Consider the following 12,273-nt stretch of genomic DNA (forward strand, 5'->3'; position numbering starts at 1 on the left):
TCGAGCAAGAACCAGAGCACACTCAGTCCACGATTGCAATACCCTCGGTAACAGTGCACTTCCACATCCACATTGGGCGCTGCGAGGCTGTGAGGACACGGGGGAAAGTACTTGATTGCAAGGAGAACTAGCGGCCGCCTGGGACTGCGAGGACCAGCATTCTCCATTCCATCAACAGCTGGTGCCTCTTCCCGGGCGCGCTCCGCCCCCATCTACCGCTCGTAGCAGTTGCAGGACCATTGGAGCTTTTGTTTCACCTCGCCTGGAGTTATTCTAATCCTTGCTGTGTCACTGACATTGGGCGCTGCGAGGTTGTGAGCACACGGGGGAAAGTACCTGATTGCAAGGAGAACTAGCGGCCGCCCGGGACTGCGAGGACCAGCATTCTCCATTCCATCAACAGCTGGTGCCTCTTCCCGGGCACGCTCCGCCCCCATCTACCGCTCGTAGCAGTTGCAGGACCATTGGAGCTTTTGTTTTACCTCGCCTGGAGTTATTCTAATTCTTGCTGTGTCACTGACATTGGGCGCTGCGAGGCTGTGAGCACACGGGGGAAAGTACCTGATTGCAAGGAAAACTAGCGCCGCCCGGGACTGCGAGGACCAGCATTCTCCATTCCATCAACAGCTGGTGCCTCTTCCCGGGCGCGCGCCGCCCCCACCTCTACTTATTTTTTGTACTTAACTGACACTCCCAACGCGCATTGCGGGACGCGCGCGGGACCTTGCCCGGGCAAAGGGCGGGCCCTCTTAGGCCCTCAGAGGCCAAAGTAGGCTGGGCTGGGCCCACTCATTCTCATTTTACGTTTGAATTTATTGTCCCTCTATCTGTGTCTTGCTCAGACAGTGTCTCTTTGTTGGTTAGTTTTGGCTTTGCACTGTTTTTCTCGCCCAATTCCTTACAACTATTTTATTTATTAGTTAATTTGCATTAAGGACTACATTTGATATCTCACTTTTTTAAATATAATCATGACAGCTAAAAAGCTTCGTTCAGGGAGACTTCTGATAGGAAGGTCTTGTGCAAAAACCAAGTCTAACCCACTCAGAAACAAGGAGGTCCAAAATCTGCAACTAAAGGGCCAGTGTCAATTATTCCAATTATGGGAGAAGCCTAAAGAGAAGAACAATCCTACAGATACGGGTGTAGTGTGTTCCCCTGGGGGTCTCCCAAACCGACATTGGAGGGTCCACTTGTGGAAAATAAATTAGCCATGAACTCACCGTTTTGTGAAGAAATTAATCCAACACAACTCACTGCTTCCCGTTTTATTAAATTGCCCGCACCTAGAGTTGAGTGTGCGCAGCAGCATAATACTCTTACAATGCCCAGGGTCAACCAGATTCAAGAACTAGCTGGTGGTTCCCATCATAGGGAAGTAGGAAATGACGACTCTCAAATGCTAGATATTGATCTGGAACTCTGTGGGCGCTACTTAGTAGATGGATCTTTGAAGTTATTCGAGGCCACAAAAACCCCGCTTGGTTCCATTCCCTCGGGTCTCCGACTCTATAGTAGCACCCCTTCAATTAAATCCCAAGATATTTCCTCCCAGTCCAACATCTCAAAAAGCCCTGAGCTGAATATATCTGGCATTCATCCAACAGTCTTCCCTCGTCCAGAGAGTCTTGATAAACCTATCTCTGAGTCCCTGATCGCTTTAGAACATCTGCTGTCCTCCATATTACTGCTATTGGGTAAATTTGTGGGCAGTAATGATTGTGTTCTAGAAACAGTTACCCAGATATTGAAGGTCCTCTTAAATAATTCTTTGGAAAAGATACCCGGTATAGTTCCTCAAGAAGGTTTGCTAGGGCCTAAATCCGGTGGTGATGTCTCTCCAGGACCTAGGCACTTAGACTTTCCCCATAATTCAACCCAGAATTCCCCGCCTGCCTTCGTCAGAAATGAGCTTACATCAAATAAGACTTTATCAGTCCCTAAATCATCTGCATACAATTGTATTGTGGACTTAGCTCTTGAAGTTGTAGAAGATACTGGGAAAGTAGTTGACTTAAATACTGTCAAAGAGTTCTTTCCTATCTTTGCCCAAGAGACTAAGGAGAAGGGGGAAAAAAAATAGAAAAGCCAAATAAGTGTAGAGGAAAAAAGAGGAAACCTATTCGCAGAATCAAAAAAAAGAGGCAGAGACAAATAATTTTTGATGAGGTTTTAGACCAATATGTTAAGAGTGATGATAATATTTCTTTGCCGGCTACTGTTGGGACTGTAGATGGAAATTTGAAGCAGGGCCCCAATTTGCAAAGAGATGATGCTCCAGCTCCTCTTGTTGAGTACAACGATAACACTTCCAGTTGTACGAATCCCAATTTAAGAATCCCCATTATCGGATTGGGGAGGTCAACGAACCCTTTTCCGATAGTGAAGATGATAAAATCTGCTCCTGGATTAGCATCTGCTCTTAACCCAACTGCTCCTCCCTTTTTCGCCTTGGTAGATGATGCAATATGTATCAATAAACCCCCGGTAACTCCAATAGAGGATAGTATAGATACGCTGACGTTGGATTTTCTCCCTCTCTTTGATACTGAATTAATAATGAATAGAAGTTGGCTTCTTAAGTGTTTTAAAGAGATGGAGAGTCTGAAGTTAATCCAAACCAGCGACATTGATTTGGTATCAATTTTGAGAGTCGAGGCAAGTTCTTGCACCAGGGTATGGTTCTACTCCAAACTTATTGTGAACCACATTTTGAAGCAGGCCAAGAGTTTTCAGAGCCGCGGGATTGACGTAATACCCTTTCTTCCCATCTGTAGAGTTGATTCCTTTGACAAGAGGTTTCCTGGCTCGAGACAAGCCGGTCCTCCTTTCCCTTTTGAGGACTTATTATTATTATTATTATGCGTTCTTATATAGCGCTCGATTACCCGTAGGCATCTCGGCGCTTGCCTTGGGAACCCGTCCTGGCTTCCCCAAGGTGAAAGCCAGGCATCCCGCCGCGGGGGGGGCCGTAGTGGAGATTAAGCAGGCTAATGCCCAGAGCTGCAGAGTGTGAACCCGTGATTCAAGTAGGCACCGAAACGAGAATTATCGAGTCCGTGGATATTTGGGCTCAAGACCCTGCCGCGTTGGGAATTGAACCCAGGTCCCGGGTCTGACCTCTGCTTCAGGGTCTGCCTCCTCTAACCAGTGAGCCACACTTCTCCACAAAGATCTGCCTTTTTAAATCTAAACGCCTAGTAACACATATAATTCCCCCATCTTTATCCCTTAATGGAAATAGAGTAGAAGATAGTCAGCAATGGAATTGGTTACCTGGCGCTTTATCAGGCAAATCTACGGACAATCCCAAATTATTTTCTCATCTTTAGCAATAGCTTAAAAATTATTTCATGGAATGCTGCTGGAATCAATAATAACCCTGAAAAGTTGCAATATCTTTATTCCTTGAAGGCTAATGGGATTTGTATTCAAGAGACGTGGTGTGTGGACAAAATGATTGTGGGGAGGGATTATATCGTCCTAGAAGGAGGGGCTGTCACTTCTAAGAGGGGACACGCTAAAGGGGGAATTGCATGCCTGTTATCTAATCGAATAAAGTGGAATTATTCACACCACTTAGATCCGAGTAACCTTTTTCAGGCTGTGACACTATTTAGTTTTGACAATGTGGAAAAGAAACACCCCCTGGTAATAATAAATGCCTATATCCCCCCGATGACTGTTTTAATGGAGTGTTAAAACAAGTTTTTGTTTATATTAAACAAATTAAGGATACAGTTTCCTCCCCCCATGTAATTTTACTGGGTGATCTTAACTGTAAAGTCTCCAATTTAAGCTTGGATCTATTTAGAAACAAGCTCAAAGAGGAATATTTCCAGATCCCACAAGCTCTTTTTCCAGTAAAAATCAGAACGATTAAGAGAGGGAAATTGCTCCTGAAAGAATTGTCCGAAACCGAGGGTATTATAGCTAACGGAAGGCTTCCCTCTGACACTCCTGCACTTTATACGCATAAATCCAATCACAGTGAGTCGATCTTGGATTATATAATCATTGAATATTGCCTTTTCTATCTTCTGAGGGATCTGGTGGTCTCACAGACTGCATTCGGTGACCATAAGGTAATTACTTTAACCCTTTCTATACTTCTGCCTCCCGCTGATCCTTGGGCTCTTAATGGTGATCTGGTCAATTTTGGTGCTAAAACTGGAAGGTGTTTTTGGAATTCAAGAGCCATGAGGGGTCCGGAACATATTCTAGATATAACACTAAAAGATCTCCATAATTGGCTAGGGGCCGAATTAATTTCCTTTGAGGTTTTAATGAAGGAGGTTACTCTAGCTGCAAGAAAATCCAACTTGATTACAAAAAAGTCCATACTCCCCAGTTCGGTCATCTCCTTAAATAAGGAAATAAATAAACTGGTGAGGGAGCAATACTTGTCCAGATCTCCCGAAAGATACAGCAAAATAGCCCTCTTAAAAAGAAGGAGACGAAGGGCCAAGATTAAAATAAAAAAAGAAAAAGAGGATTCTTTCTGGATCAATCTGCGAGAGGCCGCAGTAAATGGTCACGCTAGACTATTTTGGTCTATAATCGGGGAGGGTTGTGGAACTAGAGTTAGTCCCCGCCCTATCCACATTTCTGAGCAAATCTGGGTTAATTATATTGCTAATTTATATGCCAGTAATGGGCCTGCGGTCGAGAATGTGGGATCCTGCAATGATAGTGATCTCCTAATAGATTTCCTGTCCGAAAAAACCATTGAATTGGCCATAAAAGAACTTCGCCTTTCAGGTGCAATGGAGCCTGATGAGCTCCCTATATCTGTCCTGAAGCAGGACCCAGTTTCCTGGAACAAAATTTTGTTCTCTATATTTAGATTTTGTTTCCTGAATAAATCTGTCCCCTCATCCTGGAAAGGGAGCATATTGGTGCCATTGTTCAAGAAGGGAGATAGGAACGAACCTAAGAATTATCGGCAAATCGCCCTTCTTGACGCAATTGGTAAAGTTTTCCCTAAATGTCTCCTATATTCTATTAACGACTGGGTTGAGAGGAATCATATATTACCTCTAGAACAGACAGGTTTTCGCAAGGGACATGGCACTTTGGACAACCTCACCGCACTTCAGATAATCTCTGATAAATATGTAAGGGTTCGTGGAGGAAGAGTACATGCGGCGTTTATAGATTTCTCCACAGCGTTCGACAAAGTGGATCGGCCGTTGCTGTGGAGAAAATTAGCCGCTCTAGGCATGCCTCCTCTCCTGTTAGATTTGGTTAAGGCCCTTCATTCAGATACATGGTGCCAAGTCCTTCAAGGAGGGGAAAGGGGGTTATCCCAAATCATTCCTTCCATCAACGGACTAAAGCAGGGTTGTCTTTTGGCGCCTTTGCTTTTATCCTTATACATTTCAGATCTTCCTACGTCTTTATCTGCTAGTGATGGCATTGCACCATCATTAGGGGGATCTCCAATTACCTGTTTGTTATATGCGGACGATATCATTATATTGGATTTAACGCCCAAAGGGTTAAACAATCATCTTCATGCTCTACATCTTTATGCCGAACTCCATTTTTTAAAGATAAATACAGCTAAAAGTAAAATTATGAGTATTTCAGGGAGGAAAAAAACAAAATATGAGAATTTCGGTTGGTCCATAGGAGGTCATAAGCTAGAGGTGGTTAAGTCCTATGTCTTCCTGGGGAAAATAATATCTGATAACCTAAGTGACAAGGCCCACATTGATAGTAATTCCCGGAAGGCCCTGTCTCAGGGTAAAAGTTTGAGTGCATTGTACTCTGCCACAGGGAGAAGACATTTCTCTTACCTGCTAGAGGTCTTTAGGGCGAAAATCCCATCTTCCCTTCTGTACGGAATTGAAATAGTTGATATAGGGCAATGGGGTTTTTTACATGTTACAGAAGAAAACATTCTACGGTTTTTAGCTTCTATTAACAGTGCCTGCACAGTGGCGTCCCTAAGACTTGAGTTCGGTATCCGTAGTAGTTGGGTGCAGGGCTTGGCAGGGTTAGTGCGTTGGGTAGCCAGTCTGGCCAGAGGGGAAGTGGGGACTTTGAGACACTTGATGAAGTCAGAATTGTTGGGCACTCTAAGGAAGTTCTCCTCAATTGTGAAGAACTTCAGGAGGGCTGTTGTGCTTTTACAGTTGGAGGAGAGCACTCTCTTCACTTTATCTTCCGTACAGTTAAAATCACTTTTGAAACAGGCCTCGTGGGATCTTAGTTTTAGGTTGGACAGGGAATCTATCCTTGCGAAGAAGGGAGTATCCCCCCTCACTGATACTTACATACTAAAACGCAAGCAACCCTATGTCGCCTGGAACCTATCCCATGCCATACAGCGTTTTTGGCTGCTCTTGAGGCAGGATTTTCTCCCTCTTAATAAGCTTATGGCTAGGTGGTATGGTTGCTCTGCAATTTGCAACTTTTGTAATTTGTCTACCCAGGACTTTATACATGTTTTCTTTATATGTCCTGTACTTCGTTTATTTCGTCGCAAGTGGTTAAGACAAATTTGTTTGAAATTGAATATCCTTACAGCCAATTCTTTCTTATATGCTTTATATAATCCTCCTAATGAAATGTTCTGTTTTAGCATTTTTAATTTCTTTAAATGTTTCTTAGATATCTACTAGAGGGTTTTATTTAACTGTGTTGTACTGATTATATTGTATTTTGGTAAAAATTTGTTAATGTCTTTTGCATTTGTACGAGTACTCTGTATTATGTATCTTTTTATGTGGACCTCTTTGGAGTTCCAAAACATAATAAACAAACTAGAAACTTGAAACTTGACAGAGAGAGGCAGGGCAGGGTTTCCCCCTCTAAGGCTTCGGATCCAGATCTGAACAGTGAAGGGGACTGCACAGTAAGTGGACTCCAAACTTTGTATCTGGCTCTTATCACTTGATAGTGGCACCCTAACTGTTCTGGAATGACAGCGCGGGCAGGAAGAGGGAGGAAAGGAGCAGGAATTGGTTATGTAGCAGGAACGCTTGACCAGTTTATTACCAGGGCCAGCTCCGTGCTCGCACATGAGATCGCAATTACAGAAAGGCGTCTCTCTACGGACCCGGCGTTCCCAAAACGCTCATCTATGGGGGGGGCATAATAAATGCGAGTTCCCCAGAAAGATCTCGCCAGCTTGGCATGGAAAGGGACGCTCACCTGGGAACTTTAAGCCCCACTCAATCCCACACATTAAGCTGTAATGAAGGAGATCCCCTGTTCTTGGCAGGAAGGACACTGCCGGAGTCATCTAAGAACACAGTAACGTGTGTGGCGGAAGTTCATAAGGAGACCTCTCAACCTATGGCATAGGAGAGGGGGGAGGTGGAAAGAGAAAAAGAGGAGTCACATGTGGAGACCCACAGCACAAGGGAAAGAAATCTAAGACCTCCAAACCTAACCCAAAAAAGCAGGGAGAGCAGCAACACACAGATTCTTTGATTATTGAAATTTGCAAAGATCCTGAGCATGCAGCTACAGCTCCCAGTATGGATGCTATTGGAATTTGCTTATTGGGGCCGGAGCATTCGTATTGGCAGAAAATAGGCACCCTCATTGTATCGGCACTGTACCCGTTAACAGAAAGACTCAAATCAATTGAAAATAGACTTGATCAAATGGAGGGGCTGATAATGACAAAATTTGGGGCAACGGAAAATAATGTATTAAATTGTGGTCTGGAAACTGATCAAGGGAAGGAGGGCGGAAGGGTTCCTGTAGTTCGCCCCAGTATTATGGCAGCATCAACCGCGGACCAGGCCCAGGCTACCCGCCCACCAAGCCAGGACACTCTTTGCGAAAGATTAGCGAGTGGAGGCGAGGTAGTTATCCCAGACACACAGGGAGTAAACCGCAGACATGAAAGGGAGAGAGATATGAAAAGGGAAATTAACCCATGCTCCCATTTAGACTTACCCCCTGCCTGTGCGCCTTACGTTGTAGTCTTGACTGGCGTCCCAGAATTAGAAGATGGTAAAACTGAAACACATGACCAACTTAAAAATAAGACAACGTATTGGCTAAATAAAAACAGGCCATTGCCCCAGGATGTCATGTGTAAAATTCTCCTTGTTAGAAGAGTTAGCTGGATAGGTGCTAGGGAGAAAAACGTAGCAGGAGATTGTGTGATAATTAATTTCAATGACCCCATGGTGGTGGACCATGCTTGCTTGGGTTCTTGGACAGACTCACGATCCTTGATCCAGGCTCAGAATGTAAGTTATTTTTACATTCCTTCAGCCTCTACACCTAGCACTAAGCAAATTGATGAGCATAGGACTGGGGCTGGTCATTTAGGGAGATCAAGAGAGGGGTTGACCAGGATGAGGAATGATCCATGGCAGGAAGTTCGATGTGGAGGAAATATAGGCGGGCAGCAGGTAGCGCCGATGATGGAGGGGGGGGTTGGGATTCCCTCAATACAATAGATCTGCACCACTTCAGTGGGGAAGACATCTAAGCGAAGTGGACTGACTGAATGGAGAGACACTAGACCAAGATAGGGCTCAAAGTGTAGCCCCGCGGAATCCCAAGCCACAGGGGGAAAAGCGAGTAGAAGAATTTACATCAAATACACATCAGCTTGTCCATTGCTCTACAAGGACTCGCAAAATAGAGGTACCCCAAAGTATCGTCAGAGCAAGCTCAGATCCATGCGTCGAGGTAGACACATTATGGAGCACTCCTAATTTTATATCTTGGAACGTAGCTGGTCTGTTGACTAAATTTCAGAATCAAGAGTGGGTGGAATACATTAGCAAATTTACCACCATTTGCCTCCAGGAAACCTGGGAGGCAGACCACTCTAACTTTCACTTAGCCGGGTACAAACTATTTGGGATCCCGGCAAGCAAGTCTAAGGTTAGAAGAGCGAGTGGGGGCCTTCTAGTATTTGTAGATGTGGGCCTGGAAGGGACCCAGATGACCTAAAATGGAATTCAGAAATTATGATAGGCCTCAGGTATAGAAACAGGGGCTTCAATATAACCCTGGTAAACTTTTATAACTCTGGAGGCCGTAGAGGGAGTGAGCTGGATGGAAGGTTAAAATCCCTGATTGAGCAAAAACAGTGCACAACGGCTCCTATGCTCTTAGTTGCGGGGGACTTTAATTGTCATTTGTGCCCCAAACTGCTACCTATCAAAGAAGATTGGACCTCCTGCAGTATAGAGGAGGGACCCCATTTGGTGCACACGCCGGAGGGCAAGGAGCTGGGCAGGGTGGTGAGCAACCATGGATTTGAGCAAACAATGGACTTATTGGTTATTGATTCCAATAAGCTGATCACCCCCACTTTTAAGGGAAGGGGTTGCAGCTCTTTTATTGATTTTATTTTGGTGTCCCAATTAATAAAGAGTTGGGTACGGGGATTTTCAATAGAACTGAGTGTTTTCAGTGACCACAACCCCCTAGTATTGCCCCTATTACTATCAAATGTAAATAGGGTGTCGAGGAGTGGGGTTGGGCTAAATATAGAAAAGATTACTGATCAGGGCAGACGCCTAACATGGTCGAGAATTGACGGGGAACGTTTTTATAGGTCCCTAGCCAAAGAAGGTGGACATGTCCTAGAGAAATGCCTGGATACATTTATGGAAGGGTCACACTTGGTGAGCCTTTTTGAAGAAATGGGTTGTCTGATAGACGGTCTTTTAAAAGTGACAGGACAGGCAAAGCCTAATAATAATCCCAAGTGGTTTGACAGCGCATGTTCTCTTGCTCAGAGAATGTTAAGAGCCTCATTGAGATTGCATCCAAGGGATAAACAAAGGGTGATGCAATGTAGGCTCAACTATAAACAGACGCTAAAACGCCGGAAGAGGGCCCTCCAAATTCAAACATGGGAGGAGTTGAGAGGAGCTGCAGAAAGGAAAGACAATATTACCTTCTGGAAGATATTAATAATCCTTGTTTCCAAGACGCAAATAGCCCACAGATAGGCTCTAACGTTCTACCGGGACAGTGGATGGAGCACTTTAGAGGACTCTATAACCGGACGAATTGTGAGGTACTGTATAATGAGATGGGGATGGGGAGGTGGAATGTAACACTCAAATTCACCCTAGAGGATATCACACTTGGCATTATGGGCCTCACTAAAAATAAGGCACCAGGCCCGAACGGAATGCCGCCGGACCAGTTTTTAAGTAAGGTGGAACTGTGGGCCCCAATTCTAACGAGTATTAAATGCCGCTATAGCCACAGGGCTCCCACGTTCGTGGTTGATGGCCACAATAGTTACAATTTTCAAAAAGGGGAATGGAGACAATCCTCAGTGTTATCGCCGCATCTCCTTAATAGATGTCTCCGCCAAAGTCCTGGGACGAGTCGTCTTAAACTGTCTGATGAATTGGGCCGGGGATCAACAGATTATTACTGATGTCCAGTATGGATTTAGGGCTAATAGTGTCAGGACTGGACTTAAGAAACCCTCTGTTAGCCTAAAATACCTTATAGAACAATCAAAAAGACCCTATCTGGGGGCGTCAACAAGAGTCAGTAGGAAGAAAGAACAGCCATTACGTACTGGTAACTACTCCAAAGCCAACCCCAATTTGTGGGGGTACTTACACTGATCTGCGCCCAACTTTTCTAAAAACCAACTTTCCTTGGCAGAAACACAGAACACCCAAAAGTGTGACCCCCCTGGGTCTAGCACATCACTCCACCCTCAGGATGTGGAAACACATTCTCATCAGAAAAAATGTGTGAGAAGCAAGTGACACCTCACGGAAACACCACCATCGGGGTAACTGGTATATAATTTCCAGACAAGCCCCTGTCTCATCATCGGAAGTCACTTGATTCCCAAAGAAAAAGAAGAAAGTGTCCAAACACAAACAACACAAATATGTGACACAACGTGGAAAGCAGAGACAGTCTGCTAGTGACAAACATAAAACATAAAAGAGTGCGTAAAAACACAGCAACCAGTTCCCTTAACCAACTTTATTCATAGGGACAAAGTTTGGGTGCTGTATCAATAAAAAGGCTGTCTGGAAATTATATACCAGTTACCCCGACGGTGGTGTTTCCGTGAGGTGTCACTTGCTTCTCACACATTTTTTCTGATGAGAATGTGTTTCCACACCCTGAGGGTGGAGTGATGTGCTAGACCCAGGGGGGTCACACTTTTGGGTGTTCTGTGTTTCTGCCAAGAAAAGTTGGTTTTTAGAAAAGTTGGGCGCAGATCAGTGTAAATACCCCCACAAATTGGGGTTGGCTTTGGAGTAGTTACCAGTACGTAATGGCTGTTCTTTCTTCCTACTGACTCTTGTTGACTTTAAGCGGGGGCAAGGTTAACAGTGTCACCTCGCCCAGCGTGATGGCAGTGACATCAACACCGCTCCTTCTCGTCCCGGGCTTGGGGGTGGGCTTTGGTCATTCCTGTACCCAGGATTCCAAAAACAACACCGAAGTGTAGACCAGCGAAACCAAAGCCTCTTGGAAATGCGGGGGCCTTTTGAGCGCGACACTGGAAATCGCGGAAAAATTGATGTCCACAAATCTCCTCCTGAAAGAAGAAAAGGCCACAGCAGGGGAAACGTTGGAAACACCTTTATTCAAGAACAGATGGCAAATGAAGTTCAAAACACCCGCTGTGGCGAATGCATTTCGGCGTCCTTTGCCTTCTTCAGCGCCGTGGGTGTAACAGTCAGAGAGCAGGTGAGTATCCCAGAGTTAAATGTCCTGCCCCGCCCTGCCTCTGAAAGCACTGCTCCGTCCCCTCAGGTTCAATCCTATCGCCTTAACCTCCATGTGGACGCCTCATGAACAGCGCCTACAGGTCCCAGCATGCACTTCTTCATGCCGGTAGGAAATGCGTAGGGTGGATCAGTGCCGCATAGAACCCCAATGTCCAGGAGTCCTGAAATTAAGTGCCTCCTTGCGTCCCCAACCGCATCAACCACCTTACCGCAGGATTCCTTTAAGCGGGGGCAAGGTTAACAGTGTCACCTCGCCCAGCGTGATGGCAGTGACATCAACACCGCTCCTTCTCGTCCTGGGCTTGGGGGTGGGCTTTGGTCATTCCTGTACCCAGGATTCCAAAAACAACACCGAAGTGTAGACCAGCGAAACCAAAGCCTCTTGGAAATGCGGGGGCCTTTTGAGCGCGACACTGGAAATCGCGGAAAAATTGATGTCCACAAATCTCCTCCTGAAAGAAGAAAAGGCCACAGCAGGGGAAACGTTGGAAACACCTTTATTCAAGAACAGATGGCAAATGAAGTTCAAAACACCCGCTGTGGCGAATGCATTTCGGCGTCCTTT

This window comes from Lissotriton helveticus, chromosome 10 (genome assembly GCF_964261635.1).
Source record: "Lissotriton helveticus chromosome 10, aLisHel1.1, whole genome shotgun sequence".
In the NCBI taxonomy this organism is placed as follows: domain Eukaryota; kingdom Metazoa; phylum Chordata; class Amphibia; order Caudata; family Salamandridae; genus Lissotriton; species Lissotriton helveticus.